Source organism: Ambystoma mexicanum, chromosome 10 (assembly GCF_040938575.1).
Source record: "Ambystoma mexicanum isolate Mex_15411 chromosome 10, UKY_AmexF1_1, whole genome shotgun sequence".
NCBI classification, from domain to species: domain Eukaryota; kingdom Metazoa; phylum Chordata; class Amphibia; order Caudata; family Ambystomatidae; genus Ambystoma; species Ambystoma mexicanum.
The window spans coordinates 1,503,430,042-1,503,447,567 of NC_090932.1; the positions used below are offsets into that span (position 1 = coordinate 1,503,430,042).

Genomic DNA, 17,526 nt, shown 5'->3' on the forward strand with positions numbered 1-17,526 from the left:
CGATAAACAACACATTATGCCAAATATCTGTGATCATAAAACCCTATAACTGGAACTACCCATATTGCTCGGCAATATAATTGTACATATTTGTAATATAACTGTATATATTTTCAATGCTTACCTGCAACTTGCAATGTAACTGCAGATAGCTTCAATGCTTACCTGCAATATATGTACCATAATTTGTACACTGTGAATATCTCTAACTTTTACCTGTATTACCATGTCTGCGACTCTATGTACCTTAAGCCTAAAGTCTCCTTGTACTGCTTGCGGCCAGTTACCTTCGGGTTTGGTGCGCCATACAAATACAATAAACAAACAATCAAACAAACAAACACATGAAGGACGAGATGTAGACGAATACCTTAGACAAGAAGCAGATGAGCAACACCGTGACACTCGAAAACGCGTAAGAAACAAGTGTGGGGGCCCTCAAAACCCCTGGATTGTGAATGCCTTCCTTAAAACCTCCATAGGGCAGCAGTCAGTAGGGGAGAGACCGACCTAGGTTTACATTCCTTTATGAGAAGAGACACGCCATGCCCTTGTTTTGACATTCCAGTCCTGTGCCTAATTTTCCAAGATTATGACAGTCCTGTGTCTAACTTTCCTGAGATATTTTCCGTTAAAAAAAACACATTTTAAATATCCTAATTGTTGTAAGTCCCTGTTGATCCACCGAACTTTGTGACAGCTATCAACCTGGAAAAATAATCCTTTTTTTTTTTAAACACAAAGACAATGGGCCTCATTATGAGTCTGGCGGTAGCCGTGCCAGTAAAAATGGCACGACTGCCGCCAGAGTCCAGGGCCCGGCAATGGGGACTTACCGGGGCATAATGGCCCTGGCGGTCCTGGTAATTGCCCATTGCTGAGCGCCGGAAAGTATTATTCCCCATTCGAGTCCCATTGGACTCAATGGGAATGGGGAAGAGAGATGCACCGGCACCATTCATGAATGGGGCCGGTGCATCTGTCAAGGTCTGCCAGCGGGTGACTTTCCGCCCGCCAGGTGGAACCTGGCGGGCGGAAAGGCACCCGCTCGCAGAACTTGTAGTTTGCTGGTCCGGAAACAACGGTTCCGGCAAGCTTACTGGTACCGTTGTTACCGGTCTGGCAACCGTGTAATGACCCCCAATGTGAGCTATGGAAGAAGAGTTCATCGCCTGTTTGAGCTACAAAGGGAACAGGTAAACATACTGGGCCTCATTACGAGGCGGGCGGCAAGGGATTACCAACACTGGTAAGGGCACCGGTGCCGGTAATGCCTTACCGCCCTACTACGAGGTCCCTTTGCCAGTCCTCCCTTAACGCCTAGTTTTTCCAGGCGTTAAGGATGGGACCCGCAAAGGGACTCTGGAGCTAATAACGGTACCGCAATTTGCGGTACCGTTATTAGCGCCTTCCCCATTCCCACTGAGCCCTATGGGGGCTCAAATGGGAATGGGGAAGGGCCCTGGTGAATGGGAAATTACTGGTCCCGCCAACCTTGGAATGGACTGGTAATTGCTCCATTCACCAGGGCGGAGTCGGAACGAGTTTGGAGGCAGCCATGGCGCTAATAGCGCCATGGCTACCGCCAACCTCGTAATGAGGCCCACTGAGAACAAAATGTGAAATAAAATCGTCCCTTGAAAAAGCATGGAAAAAAGAATAATAATGATTAACAAAATACTGATTTCAAGGAACATTCACAAAAAACAGGGATAGCAAAAATATTGACTACTTCAAATAAACAAAACATACTAAATATATATTACGATCTGTGTGACTCGCTAAGATGGGACTTTACATCGCATTATTGTTTTAGTTATGCGTTGCATATTTTTAAGAAAGCTCTGTATATTCGGTTAAATTTGCAGCAGTCGGCTAGATCCCTTGTTTACCACTCTTCTGTGCCTTGGCTGCAGCAGATTTACGCCACCGTTACACTGGCCTACATTTCATGCTCCATTAGAGCCTCTGGCCTCGGATTGTTTATTGTGCTATAAAGGAATTGACAGCACAGTCCTGCAGTAATTGACATGACATGAATTGGATTACCCTCTCTGCCTTGCGTCACTGCAAGGATTTCATCTTCCGCCATTAGAGCCGCTGGCCTGTACAATCGGGTGACCAGATTAATAAGAATGAAAATGGGACAGGCCATGGACATAGACACAGATGTAGGACTAAAGTAACGTTAGTCCCACTTCTATGTCGCTGGCCTGTTGCAGGGGCGGAGTGGGGTGCTCACAGGCACACTCCTCTCATTGGAGGAGAGCAGCCGGGGAGGGGAAGGAGGAGGAAATGGGGGCGTGGAAAGTATTCAGACCCCCATTCACGTGCAGGAAGAGTCACGCCGGGCACGATTTCGGGATTTCAAAATTTTGCCGGGACCATAGCCACCCACCCTTCAATTCCCGGTATAGGGTTTATAAAATAAAAAAAACTCCCGGGACCCTGGGACGGAGGGCGATTTCCCGGGTCTGTCCTGGGAAACCGGGACGTCTGGTCACCCTACTGTACAAGGCAAGCAATCTTCTCTTTCCATTCCCTCTCTCTGAGCACTACGTTTACTGCCATGATTGACTCCCAGAGCTGACAGCTCTCATACGTGACCAAGTCTGTAGACAATTGAATTTTACATACGCGACTTTGTTCCGGAAGAGTTCCATCAACTGTGCTACTTGATTATCTGCAGTGTCCCTTTGGGTACAATGTTCATTTTCTTTATCAATGTTGCCAATATGGACCCGGGGCAGTGGCAGTAATTTGGCAGGCAGAGAGTAAAATGGAAATGTGCTTCTCTGCTTTCTATTATGAGGATTAACCAAAAAGTGACCGAAGGAAAAGATTGCACAAAAGCTTCTCAGCCACTGGATATTCCTCTGATAACACTGAATTCCACACTTCAAATCCACACAACACAATCAAATGGCTCATAGAAAAAGATATGTAACCCACACTACCCGACTGCACTAACTTAACCCTTGCTGCTTGTAATGTATCTTGATATAGAACTGCTAACATGTAAATATCTGTTAACTATGACATGTTTTCTACACCTCTATACATGTACTTTGCTGTTTTTACCCACATCATGTAACTCTGAGGAAATCTGTTTTTACCTCTGCTCTGTAACATCTGTAACCAAGCTGTAAATTAGCTTTTTTCACCTGCGCCCTGATACCTCTGGGTCCGGAGCGCACAATAAACAAACAAACAAACTTTTTCAAAGCACTGAAAACTATACATACATACCAACAACCACTATCACTCCCTCTTATATAATGTTTCCCCACATGTAGTGAATTAAGTCTGTACGAGTTTCTTTCAGACTTTTCCCACTTTTCCCTTTCTCGCTCTCCTTGACATCATTTACTTTTCACCCTACACATACCAACGGTCTGGCTGCAACATGGATGGGGTCACAATTTCGCACCTACATGGGCAAGCCCGGGCACTTTATGACCAGTACGGTGGTGGCGTGTGCAGTATAAAAGACAAACAGCCTAACATTGCACAAGGGGACACGCCAAACGCAAAACAGTCTTGACCCAACCCCCAAATACAGCAGTCTACCCGAACAGCCAGGATGCACCCCAGCTGAGTGTGGATGCGCTTTTCATGCCGGACGCCAGCCGCTAAGCGTGGGACCGGTCAGCACGGCACTGTCTTGTTACCAAGACAAGCATGTTGCCTCGGATGAGCCCCGGAAATGTTGTGCAGTTGCAAGGCCTTATCAAAGAGGTCCAACTTGAATCGCTAGGCACAGCACATTTGAGGCACACATCAGGGCATACCCCAGCCAGTCAGGGAGAGCCATTAGAAAAACCAAAATTGATGTATCGGAAAAATAACCCAACACTTGTTAACCTCTAGGAACTCCTGTGGATAATATTCTATTGTTTATAGCTTGTCTGTGGCATTGCAGACGGGGACCAACAATATGCAAGTCAACTGCGATGCTAGCAGTCTGCCCAAGGGGTGGGGCAACAATGAAGCACTGATAGGTTGCTGCCTCGAGGGGCGCAACCAAAGGAGGGGAGTGGAGTTAGACGTGTCAGAATGTTACACCAAGATCCGACCTGACCCCATTTCAAAGGGAAGGGACTTTGCCTGAGATGACATTCTTTCTTGAACTTTCCTGGTCCCCAAAGGATGTCTCAGGAAGTCACTTACAGGGTATTATCCCTCAGGATGTGATCAAGGGGAAACAAGGGGTTCTTTCAGAATATTGTCCTGATCTCTAATGAAATGATTTTCTCTGTCCATACAATGTGGTTCAATAAAACTGGCCTGAGCAATTCTTCACTGCCAACCCGCAAACAACAGCCCTTCCAGAGGAGGTACAAAGAATACCCTCTGCAATTGGCACAGCAGGCCCGCTCTTTGTATTTCTCCGCTCTTTTGGCAGTAACATCCTCGCCCGACTCCTTTTTATTGTACAATAAAAGATATAAAGTGGCATGAAAGGTTTGTGAAGTTTTAAAGGTCCTTAAATAGAACACGCCTGGCTCTGCCCTTAATGGCTCTATCGAGACCACACAGTTAATGAGGAAAAACAGAAAGACAGACTTGAACAACGTCCAACAACACAACACTAATCATTCGAGTAACTCCAGCAGGCACGGAAAGGGAACATTAAGACTTGCAGGATTGTACATCCCAAAGCAGTGCTCCGAAAAGATGAACCTTGCACTTATTTGCAATAAGTGGAGATGTGCAGGCTTTAAATCCTCATGTGCGGGAAGGGAAAAAACAGAAGACAGGCCTTCTCTGTCTGTGTCCCAAGACTATGGAACCTCATTCCCACCAACACAGTTCAGGTAGGAGCTCAAGACCCTCCCCTTCAAGGAATGGCTCCTCCCGAACACCTTGGTGCATACACTGTTCACTCTCCAGCATACCTGAGACTGGGTGATCTGAACCCCTCTTTTTCCTCCCCTTTACTTGTAGATCCATTGCAGACAACTGTCCACTCTCCCTTGTTGTTAGATCCCAATCCCTTGTTTGTCTGCTCCATAACCTTGATCTTCCCCCTATGATTGTAAAGTGCTCTGTTGCTTCCTGAAACTAGGTCAGCACTCGATAAATACCCTAATAATAATATTAATACTAATATTTGCTTTGGAAATAAACAATGGACCGATTCACAAAGAAGTTGCACATATTAGCACTAAGGTACTCCCGGAGACAGACTCGTCACTTCACAAAGAAGTCATCACGAGTACCCCTGACTTACTCCTGAGGAAACAAACATTCAGTTCACAAAGACATTACCAGGATTAAGTCTGATTTACTTGAGACTTACTCCTGCAAAGATACTATTTCATTATCTCTGACATACTCCTGGGGAAAGGCTATTCAATTCACAAAGAAGCCACCAGGTGTAACTTTGAAAATAAATAAGTCTAAACTCTGTCTGGAAAGAGAACAGTATATCAGAGTTACTACTCATAACACGCTTTGTGAAGCGATTGATCTCGATCCCTGAGTTGATCCTATTTTGTTCACAGAAAGAGCCCAAGCTTGAGAACTGGCAATAACAGGACTTCTCTATTGCTCTATATTCCTGAATCTACTCCGCTCCCGATAACAGACCTTCTCCATAGCTCTACATTCTAGAATCTACTCTGCTCCCAATAACAAACCTTCTCCATTGCTCTACATTCATGAATCTACTCCACTCTCGATAACAGACCTTCTCCATTGCTCTACATTCTAGAATCTACTCCACTCCCGATAACAGACCTTCTCCATTGCTCTACATTCATGAATCTACTCCACTCCCGATAACAGACCTTCTCCATTGCTCTACATTCTAGAATCTACTCTGCTCCCAATAACAGGCCTTCTCCATTGCTCTATATTCTAGAATCTACTGTACTCCCTATAACAGGCCTTCTCCATTGCTCTATATTCTAGAATCTACTGTGCTCCCTATAACAAACCTTCTCCATTGCTCTACATTCCTGAATCTACTCCGCTCCCGATAACAGACCTTCTCTATTGCTCTACATTCCTGAATCTACTCCGCTCCCAATAACAGGCCTTCTCCATTGCTCTATATTCTAGAATCTACTGTGCTCCCTATAACAGGCCTTCCCCATTGCTCTACATTCTTGAATCTACTCCGCTCCCGATAACAGTCCTTCTCCATTGCTCTACATTCTAGAATCTACTCTGCTCCCAATAACAGGCCTTCTCCATTGCTCTATATTTTAGAATCTACTCTGCTCCCTATAACAGGCCTTCTCCATTGCTCTATATTCTAGAATCTATTGTGCTCCTTATAACAAACCTTCTCCATTGCTCTACATTCCTGAATCTACTCCGCTCCCGATAACAGACCTTCTTCATTGCTCTACATTCCTGAATCTACTCTGCTCCCAATAACAGGCCTTCTCCATTGCTCTATATTCTAGAATCTAATGTGCTCCCTATAACAGGCCTTTTCCATTGCTCTACATTCTTGAATCTTCTCCGCTCCCGATAACAGTCCTTCTCCATTGCTCTACATTCTAGAATCTACTCTGCTCCCAATAACAGGCCTTCTCCATTGCTCTACATTCTAGAATCTACTTTGCAACCAACAACATGCCTTCTCCATTGCTCTACATTCTAGGATCTACTGTGCTCCCAATAACAGGCCTTCTCCGTTGCTCTACATTCTCGACTCTACTCTGCTCCCAATAACTGTCCTTCTCCATTGGTCTACATTTTTTAATCTACTCCGCTCCCGATAACAGAACATCTCCATTGTTCTACATTTTAGAATCTACTCTGCTCCCAATAACAGGCCTTCTCTATTGCTCTACATTCTAGAATCTACTCTGCAACCATTAACAGGCCTTCTTCATTGTTCTACATTATTGAAGCTACTCTGCTCCCACTAACAGGCCTTCTCCATTGCTCTACGTTCTTGAATCTACTCCACTCCCAATAACAGGCCTTCTCCATTCCTCTACATTCTTCAATCTACTCAGCTACCCATAACAGGCCTTCTCTATTGGTTTGCATTCATGAATCTACTCTGCTCCAAATAAACAGGCCTTCTCTATTGCTCTACATTCTTCAATCTACTCTGCTCCCAATAACAGGCTTTCTCCATTGCTCTGTATTATTCAATCTACTCAGCTCCCAATAACAGGCCTTCACCATTACTGTGAATTCTACAATCTACTCTGCTCCCAGTAACAGGCCTTCTCCATTGATCTGCATTCTTGAATCTATACCACTCCCAATAACAGGCCTTCTCCATTGCTCTACATTCTTCAATCTACTCTGCTCCTAATAACAGGCTTTCTCCATTGCTCTGTATTATTGAATCTGCTCAGCTCCCAATGACAGGCCTTCGCCATTACTGTGCATTCTTCAATCTATACCACTCCCAATAACAGGCCTTCTCCATTGCTCTACATTCTTCAATCTACTCCGCTACAAATAACAGGCCTTCTGCATTGCTCTACATTCTTGAATGTACTCAGCCCTCAATAACAGACCTTCTCCATTGCTCTGTTTGTTTTTGTTTTTATGTTTATTTTATTTCTATAGCGCTCCGGACCCGGGAGTAAGAGGGCGCTTAGTACAAGTTACAAGGCACAGTACATGGTAATTAGAAGTGATACTTTAAGAACAGTTATATACAGAATATACAGACAGTGGAGGTAGATACAGCCAATAATGACATAAATGAGGCATGTGCAATATATTCAGTTTATAGCTATGTCTAACTTAAAGGTTGACTTTTTGTCAGTAGCCACCCAATGGCAGTTTTCCTGAACGACTGGAAGTAATTGGATGACTTGATGTTCAGTGGCAGGGCGTTCCAGAGTTGGGAGGCGAGGACAGTGAAGCTCGAGCCTGCGGCTCTTTTAGAGATAAATCTGGGCACTGTGAGACATAGGGTGTTGGAGGATCTGGTGGTTCTGATGGAGGGTTTCATGGTGAATTTGTTGGTGAGGTAGGGGGGGGCTAGTTGGTTAAGAGCTTTGTAGGTGACGCAGAGGGTTTTTAGATCAATTTTCTGTTGGATGGTGAGCCATTTGCATGAAATTCTGGTGGCCGAGATGTGCTCTCGCCTAGGAATGTTTAGTGCTGCTCGTAGCGCATTATTTTGAAGGACTTGGAGTTTGCTAATTATCGCTTGGTTGGCACCTAGGTAGAGGCTGTTACAGTAGTCTAACTTAGATTGTATGAGAGCTCTAGCTACCGTAAGGCAACTGTTAGATGAGAGAAATGGTCGGCAGGCTCTAATTCGTTTTCCTGTATAGGCGGTGGCTGAGGCGGTCGAGTTGACTTGTTTAATGAGGTTGATATTGGCATCGAGATAAAAGCCAAGTGTTTTCACGTATTTGGCGACAGGGATGGCGTTGCCATCGATGATGATATTGGAGTTGTTGGGGCTCAGTTTTTGTAGGTTGTTCGGTGAACCGACAATGAGCAGTTCAGTCTCCTCGTCATTCAGGCAGAGGCCATGTGTGGCTCTGCATTCTTGAATCTACTCTGCTCCAAAAAACAGGCCTTCTCTATTGCTCTACATCAGTGGTCTTCAAACTTTTTTGGCCTGGGCCCCCCCTGAGCAAAGTTTGGGCAGGCCGGCCCCCCCCAAAAGTGCCAGATGGACAGTATGTAGAAATCGCTATCAACTTTTGCATGCCGTCACCGCACCCTACTCCCAGTACAGACCTTGGGCTCTCCCCACCCTACTCCCACCACTACCCCAGTGCTGCCGCCCATCCTGCTCCCACCACAGTTTCATAACACAAGCATACACACATCCATACACATTTAAATAAAAAATAAATCGCCATAAACGTACCTTCTGCAGTGGCCTGCGCGTGGTTGCTAAAATGCCCTGCTCCAGGTTGCTCTGCCCGTATGTGCGAGGAGGCGCAGGAGCACCCCTTGCACATACACATGCAGTGCCCCAGCCAGCATTTCCAATGAGCTATGCAAGGCTGGCGAAGCAAAACACCCCCAGCGTTGCATGGCTCAGTGATCATGTGCGGCTGGGGAAATGAACTGTCAAAGGCAAACAGTGTTTCCCTTTGACAGTTCTGCCAGCCCAGGAGCACTCCCTCAGCTGGAAAAAGCAGCTCAGTGTTTCACTAGGCTGGCTCCTCCATAATGGGTGAGGTGGCCAGTGGGTGGACGCCCCCTCACCCATTATGGATGAGCCGGCAGGCTTGGACTGGCCTATAGGGCGATGACCGTACCAAAAATGCAAAATGCTAGTGTAGGCCGGTCAAAATGGGCCACTTTTCTAGCCAATGTGGCCCAGTTTGAGGAGTTACTTCACTATGCAGCTAGTAGTTATGACCATTGTTACTGAATAAATATTCTTTAAATATCACAATTTGTTTACATTTGAACAAAAAACAACCCCTTGGGTACTATTCAAACAGTCTGTGACTAAAGGACTGAATATTCATTTGCAACTGCTGGCCATTTTTTCATTGGTGCCTAAGACCGTTTTATGGTCCAGTCTGACCATGTGAGCTGCCCCTTCCCATTTCCTCCAATCTAAAAAAAAAAAAGAAAAAAAAGATTTTATTTTTTATTTTATTTTTTTACCCATTTCATGCTGGGCTCTGGCGCCCCCCCTGGGATGCGGCTGCACCCCCTTAGGGGGGCGCGCCCCACAGTTTGAAGACCTCTGCTCTACATTCTTCAATCTACTCCGCTCGTAATAACAGGTTTCTCCATTGCTCTGCTTTCTTTAATCTACTCTGCTCCCAATAACAGGCTTTCGCCATTGCTCTGCATTCTTGAATGTACTCAGCCCTCAATAACAGCCCTTCTCCATTGCGCTGCATTCTTCTTTTTTTAAATAACTTTATTTTGATACACACAGGTACAAAACCTATACAATCACATTTGAATCACATATTGCCCTTAATGTTATCCCATTTTCCAAATTAGTTTTACATTGTCATTCCACTATTGCATCATCTTCTTCATCGGCTCTGTCCGCAAGGTACTGTCTATATCTGCCCCAAATGTTTCTGGGCTGTGTATCGGTTTGCATTAGCTCTATATACATTTCCTCATTATCATTTGCCCATAGCATATCTTTATCCCAGTCTGTTTTGGTGGGTGGATTTTTGCTTTTCCACCTCAGAAGTATGGCCCTTTTTGCTAACAATAAACCGAGGTTCAGAAACCTTTGCCACGTGGGGTTCATCTTCCCCGTGGCCCCCAGTAGGCATACCATCAGGGACCTCTAGATAGGTTGGCCCGCAATCACATTCAGTAAATCACATATATTACCCCAGTATTCCCTCAGGTGTGCACATGACCAAAACATGTGTAGAGTATCGGCTTTGTCACTTCCGCACCTGGTACATTTACCATCCATTGTCTGGTATATGCGTTTCAACTTAGCAGGGGTGTAATGTATCCTATGTACAATCTTGTAGTGTATCAACTTGTACCGTGTATTGCAAGACATGTTTGGTCAGACTACATATTTGTTCCCATTGCTTATCAGTGATTGGGTGTCCCAAATCGAGCTCCCATTTCTCCTTGGCTCTACAGCATATAGGGGTCCGGGTCATTATTGTGAGCTTGCACAAGTTTGAAGCTGATATTTTAACCCTTTAAATGCCAGCGACGAGCCGGCTCGTCGGTAAAAACCGCTCCAGGTTGCCACCGACGAGCCGGCTCGTCGGAGGCACTTAAGGGGTTAATGAGGGGGGAAATGCTGGCGGGTTTGGACGGTGAATACTGCGATTTAAAAAAAAAACCATTGGCACTGGGGGGGAACCTCAATGGCACTTAAGAAACAGACCCTGTGGTAAACATGTATCCCAGCCATGGATGTATCCATGGTTCTGTTGGGAACGCCCCCCAAACCTTTGCGATGGCAGATCTCATGCGCATTTAGTACATTTTCTGTCTAGTCGTATCCCCCATTTTCTCCTTAATTGTGTTCCACGTTATAAATTTCATATCTGGGAACAAGTCCCCTAGTTGGTTGATCCCCTTGTCGCTCCAGTGTGATGCTATTTCTAGGTCTAGTGTGGGAGCTATGTAGTGTGCACCCCAAATCGGCATACTTGGATGGTATAGTATTTCGGGCTTTTGAGTGTCAGCAATTGTGGCCCAAGCGGTGCACGTTACGAGTGCCAGATCTATAGTGTTGTAGCGTTTGGGACATGCCACCGCCAGTATGTGGAGAAGCTCATTCGGTTTCTGGATTGGGATGGTGTCTTGTAACTGGCGAGGTTCGAGATATGCGGTTGCACAGTGCAGCGCATAGTGCGCTTGCGCTGCTGCATAGTAGATCTCTAAGTCTGGTGCTGCTAATCCCCCCTGAGAGTATTGGTCAGTTAGTGCCCGCCAGCTCAATCTCGATTGTCCGTTCCATATTAGTGAAGTGCATGTGCCCTTCCTTTTCGAAAATAATGTTCTCCCGGGCCATACCGGGACAGTACTGAACAAATAGAACAGTTTTCGTAGAATTATCATTTTTATGAGAGCGACCTTGCCCATGAATGATATTGGCAATGATCCTCAACACTCCATCTTTACACATAGGGAGTTTGCGAAAGCGTCATAATTCAATTGCGCCGTTCTGGCAACATTGACCCCTAGGTATTTGGTGTGAACAGGGATCCAAAGGAGTCTGTGGAGTTCCGTTGGCCAGACTGTCGCATCTGTCAGGGGAAAGATTTCAGACTTGGCGGTATTCAATTTAAGGCCAGAAAGTCCCCCAAATGTTTTGACTACTCCCAGGACCTTGCCTAAATTGCATTCGGGGTTCTTCAGATATATCAGTATATCGTCTGCGTACAGAGTTATAATCTCTACCCTGCCCGCTAATTGTATTCCAAGCCTGCCATACCTAGTCTCAGTAGGTCCGCTAAGGGTTCTATCACCAAAGCAAAAAAGTAGGGGAGACAACGGGCATCCCTGGCGTGTGCCGCCCAGTAATTCCAGCACCGCTGAGAGAGTGCCATTGACATTTAATCTGGCATAAGGGCGTGTGTACAATACTTTTACCCACTTCATGAAGTTGTCTCCACACCCATCATTTTTGAGGACTCTAAACAGAAACAGCTAGTAGACCGTGTTAAAGGCCTTTTGCATTTCTAATGCAATCGCTACCCCCTGTAGCTCCTTCGGGATTGATGCTAGTATATTATAACAGCGCCTAACGTGGGCCTTGTGGAATATGTATGGCATCAGAGGTGCTAACCGCATTGCCAGAATCGTGGCAAAGATCTTAGCATCTGTGTTTATCAACAAAAGTGGCCTGTATGAGCCACAGTCTTCAAGGGGTTTCCTTGGTTTAAGCAGCAGGGTGATGATAGCTTCTCTGGTGGTCTCTGGTAGCTCCCTCTTTCCTTGGGCTTCTGTCCAAACAGCGTGTTATTTGGAGGCAAGGAGTCCTGCAAACTCTTTGTAAAACTCTGCTCCAAGGCCATCCGAGCTTGGTGCTTTGCCATTAGGTAAAGCTTTAATGGCTTCCGTTATCTCTGCAACAGTGATCGGGGTTTCGAGCACATCTCTTGCCTCGGGGGACAGAAGCATTGTCGGGATCCCGGCAAGGGTACTGGTCTATATCGAGGTCAGTGGCCGTGCTTTGGGGGGAATATAGACGCTTATTGCGCTGCATTCTTGAATCTACTCTGCTCCCAATAACAGGCCTTCTCCATTGCTCTGCATTCTGGAATCTACTCTGCTCCCAATAATTGGCCTTCTCCATTACTCTGCATTCTTGAACCTAATCTCCCAATAACAGGCTTTCTCCATTGCTCTACATTCTTGAATCCACTCTGCTCCCAATAACAGGCTTTCGCCATTGCTCTGCATTCTTGAATGTATTCAGCCCTCAATAACAGGCCTTCTCCATTGCTCTGCATTCTAGAATCTACTCTGCTCCCAATAACAGGCCTTCTCCATTGATCTGCATTCTGGAATCTACTGTGCTCCCAATAACAGGCCTTCTCCATTGATCTGCATTTTTGAACATGATGGTATGTATTGGATGCCCTCACAGCAATAAGCCTGATGAAAGTTAAGAATATATTGTTTTTTTTTCTCTTGACCCAACATTAGGGATTATTGGCATTAGGGGGCCGATCCAATCTCATGTATAAATGGGATCAAGGGTGCACATTACTCGCCCATTACTTGCATTTGGCAATCATCAGAATGTCTTGACAGACGGGTGGAAGTTCCTGCTTGTCGCATTAAGAGCCTGCATGCAACTGCTACATCACTGGAAACAAGCTGGTCCCCGGGCTAAATTAATTTGATTCCAAGGAGCGTCACTTTTCATGCAAAGAAAGCAATTGTTCTGAATCAATTGTTGCATTAAGCACTTTATAGCTATTTGGGCTGTTTTTGCAGTGTGTTTTTTCTGACGGTAATCCAATGTAACGCAACAGGGTCCAGCGTAGCGCATCTTTTGCCATTTGATTTCTTTTTATATTTGTAGGCCTACGGGTGGTCTAACTCTTAGTCTAAAGTTGTACCCATGCTCGTCTGCATTTTTTTAAAACACCCCCTTTCCTTATTTTCGACATTCATTTTAAACACCCCTTATTCCCGAAATCAAGGAGTCTGTTAAACAATTACACCACCTTCATGCCTGAAAATGTCTTACCTTCCAAATCTCGGAAGGATAGCTCAGGGGCAATGTGCTGGCCTTGGAAGCAAGACACAGAGCACCACAGGTTCGATCCCTAGGTCCTGCTATGACTTTACCATCCCATTATGCTAAAGCCCTCGATGTATGGTACAAAAAAAAACCTTTATTGGGATTTCACAGAGGCAGATCTCTGTCTGTGTTTTACACTTCAAAAGAGCACCCTTCCCCGGAGAACATCCACGAGGATGTGTAACCACACAGCAGTGTAAAGGCCTCCACCGGGGGCAGAACCCATATGAGGTCAAGGAGGAAGACTCAGTCCCGTTTCTCACTCTGCCGCTCCTGGCCTATCAGAGTCAGTGAATGGCACCTACCCATTTCCCCATAGGCCAGCCTCGCCTCGCGCCGCAGCTCACTTCCGCCCGGAGCTGCAGCAGCGCGAGGCGCCCTGCCCCCTCCCTTGGATCATTAGATCTGACGTGTAATTCATTACAGGAAGCCTGCTTTCAGCACTCCCGGCAGCCCGCCTGCTGGATGCAGATAGCCATCGGGCCAGGCAGCGCTCAGAGAGCGACACTTACTCAACACGTCGGCGTTTCATTATCCCCGCAAACACGTTTCCCCATCAATAGGCAGACAGGACGGCCTGCTAACAAGGCAAGGTGACTCTTTCTCAGGTGCCTTCCAGTGCCCAATCAAAGTCATTACCCCAGTCAACTGTTTTAAAAATTAAGACATTAAGTTGATTACTATTAGTAGAATGTTTGTATTTTTAAAATAATAAAAGTTGAAATAACCTGCAGAACTCTATCCCTGAGACATGGTTCTCTGCAGGTGTAATTGTGGAAGCAGTGTCACAGACAAGGAAGGAATGTCAACTCACCAAAATGCCAAAGGTAGTGGAAGTGACATCAAATGGCAGTTGAACGTGGTCCCATCCCAGGAAATGAGGTCACAAGGACTTCCCCTCCCATAATGACATCACAGGAAAAGACATTACTGGTGTAGAAAAAGAAACCTACAATCAGCGTAGAATCCTCCTGAGCAGATTTACTGGATATTCCATACGCCAAGGAATAGGATCATTTGAAAAACAATGTGCGCAAGAGCACCGATGCCAAACCAGAGTGTACTGTCATTGTTTATCTATACAGCGCTTATACACAGGTGGAGTGCTTCAAGGCGGTAAGTGAACAAGGGAATACAGTAATCATTCTGAGGCCTTGAAGTTTCTGAATGATCAAAACAGAAAACTAGCATACTAGGCCTGACGGCATTTCTCCTAGTGCAAGTGCATGAAGTGTAACAGTTTCGACCAAACTAGGGTGGTGGACAGAAAAAAAGGAAGGGGGGGGGACAGGACAGACGAACATACTAGTCCTAGTACATTTAGGTCATGCATGCAAACAGACTGAGGTGCGAGGAAGACAGGGGGGGGGGGAGAGCAAACACGTCCAGATTCAACAGGGCTCTGGGTTAAGTGTAGAGAGGTTTGCCTCGCTCATGGAGCGTAAGCGGAAGTGCAGTAATTTTGGATATAGTGCAGTGACCCAGGAGTAAGTACAAAGACTGGCGGGGGGCCTGATAACTGTAAGTCTCTGGAGGTGAACCAGGCAACCAGTCAGCAAAAGCTGAACAGAGTTAGGGAGGAGGAGGAGGAAGGAGGATGGAGAGAACAGAACAGGGTTTAGCAGGGGAGAGGGAGAGAGAATGAAGAAGAGAAGACGAAGGTCTTGAGGAGATTCCGGAATTTAAGGTGCTCCGACTCAAGGCGGAGAGAGGTAGGGAGGCTGTTCCAGAGGGAGGCACCTCACAGGATAACGATCTCCCCCCCAAATCTCTGTTTGTGAAAGTGGCTCACCCTCAGAGAGTTGGGGGACGAGCGGAGGACTCTAGAGTGAGAGTGTTAAGGAAGAGAGCGTTGTAGATGGTGCAGGCCCTGGCCCCAGTAAGCCTTGTGGATTATGCAGAGGGTCTTGAACTTGATCCTTGCAGCTACGGGGAGCCAGTGAGGGATTTTAGCACTGAAGATATGCGGTCCCTGGGCTTGAGGCCAAGATAAGTCTTGCGGTCCTGTTCTGGATTAGTTGAAGGGGGTGAAGGGAGGATAAAGGCAGCTTGAGGAAGAGGCTGTTGCAGTAGTCCAGTCTAGGGAGGATGAGAGCTCTGGAGACATTGGGCCTCATTACACGGTAGGCGGTAGGGATTTAACGTTACCGGTAATGGAATACCGGTAACGTGAAATCCCCATGCGAATTACGACTCGGCTCACCGCTATTAGCGGTACCGCTAAGTATGGTGCCACTAATAGCTGGCAGTCCGCGTGCACGCGACCCTCCATCCTGTAAATAACGCCATGCCGCTAATAGCACAGCATCACAAGGTGAGCGGACATGCCAATAGCGGCATATTAAAGCCCCCAAAACCCCTTACCGCCATGGCGCTAATACCGCCATCGCGAACCACCCGTTAAGAGAACTGAGCAGTGTTCCCACCTGCCACAGGTGGACACAATCAGCACAATTGGAGGCAATGGAGACTGTGGCAGCCCAAAAGGAGCACACCACACCCCACACCAAGATGGTTCCAATACTTGCAGCACTACATGGGCTGGAGGACATGATTGCAGCGCAGCAGCGACAACAACAGGCAGCACAGAGGAGACGGAGGAGGAGGAGGGCAAGACAGGCACAGCAAGCACCACCACGGCACCTAATCATACCACAGAGGCACCCACCAATCCCCAGGATCAGAGCCAGTCCATTTAATCTAACCACAGAGCAGATACACACCCTGTACCGTCTGGACCGGGATACCATCACCAGCATCGTGGACATGATACACAACAACATTGTGAGCCTCATAGACATCCGAACTGCCATCCCCCCTCTACTCAAGGTGGTGACTGTGCTCCACTTCCTAGCCACAGGCACCTACCAGCATACAGTGGGCCAGATTCATGGCATCTCACAACCAGTATTCTCACGCACGCTGAATCAGGTACTCGATGCCCTCCTGAAGCATGCACCTGAACACATATTCATGCCACGGAATGCCCAGGAGATTGCAAACACCAAAGTTGGCTTCTATTCACTGGCAGGCATCCCAAGTTGCATCGTACCCATGTGGAATTGGTGGTACCACATCACAATGAAGTAGTCTACCGAAACAGGAAGCAATTCCACTCCATCAATGACCAAATGGTATGTGACGCCAACAAGGTAATCACACATTGTTGTGCCCGTTTCCCCGGATCAACCCATGATTCCATGGTCCTGCGGAACTCAACTATCCCACGCTACATGGAGCGACAAGCCGGACAACGTTCGTGGCTACTTGGTGAGTTGCAGGGCAAGCACATGTCAGTGTGATGGGGGGAGGGGGAGATACATACTCCAACTGGGTGTGATTGGGGGGGGAGATACATACTTGAAATGGGTGTAGCTTGTCGTCCGTCGGACGAATGCACATACAGATGTACGCCAATGTCCATCTTGGAAGCCCGCAACTTACTTGAGATGAACGGACATGCAAGTATAAGCTACACAACATAGATGACAATCCAGGTCTAGAAACCTTATGCATCCATCCACATGCACAAAATTCCACGCCACAAAATACACAAATGTCATACATGCCGTCAAGATAGTCATACAGAATTAGTCCAGCACAACATCAATAATGCAATGTGCCCTTGAAAGCATGCAAAGGGATCACCCCTAGCCATAGCATTGCACCACGCACCTATAGCACCACTGAAGTGATGCCTCTCAGCATGGGAACATCAATGTTGGAATGGCATAACACCAGCAGTGTGGTACCAAATCTGCCTGGGCCCAGGGACACCTAAGATCTGGCTTCACCCAGGACATGTCAATTACTGTTGGAGGCATTAATGGGGCATGTCTACTTGCAGGGGCGAGCTCACCTTTGCA

At 46.6% G+C, this 17,526-nt stretch overlaps 1 protein-coding gene across 12 annotated transcripts in view; it reads right to left on the reverse strand.

Moving 5' to 3' along the window:
* PITPNM2 (phosphatidylinositol transfer protein membrane associated 2) overlaps positions 1-17,526 on the reverse strand; it is a 1,944,277-nt gene that overhangs the window by 1,081,960 nt on the left and 844,791 nt on the right. The window contains exon 1 of one of the 12 annotated variants that reach the window (XM_069619655.1): positions 14,475-14,565. The exons of the other annotated variants lie outside the window; for them this stretch is intronic. The gene's annotated coding sequence lies outside the window, so the exon portion shown is untranslated. Of the gene's footprint in view, positions 1-14,474; positions 14,566-17,526 lie in introns of those variants that run through there. 12 annotated transcript variants of the gene reach the window in all.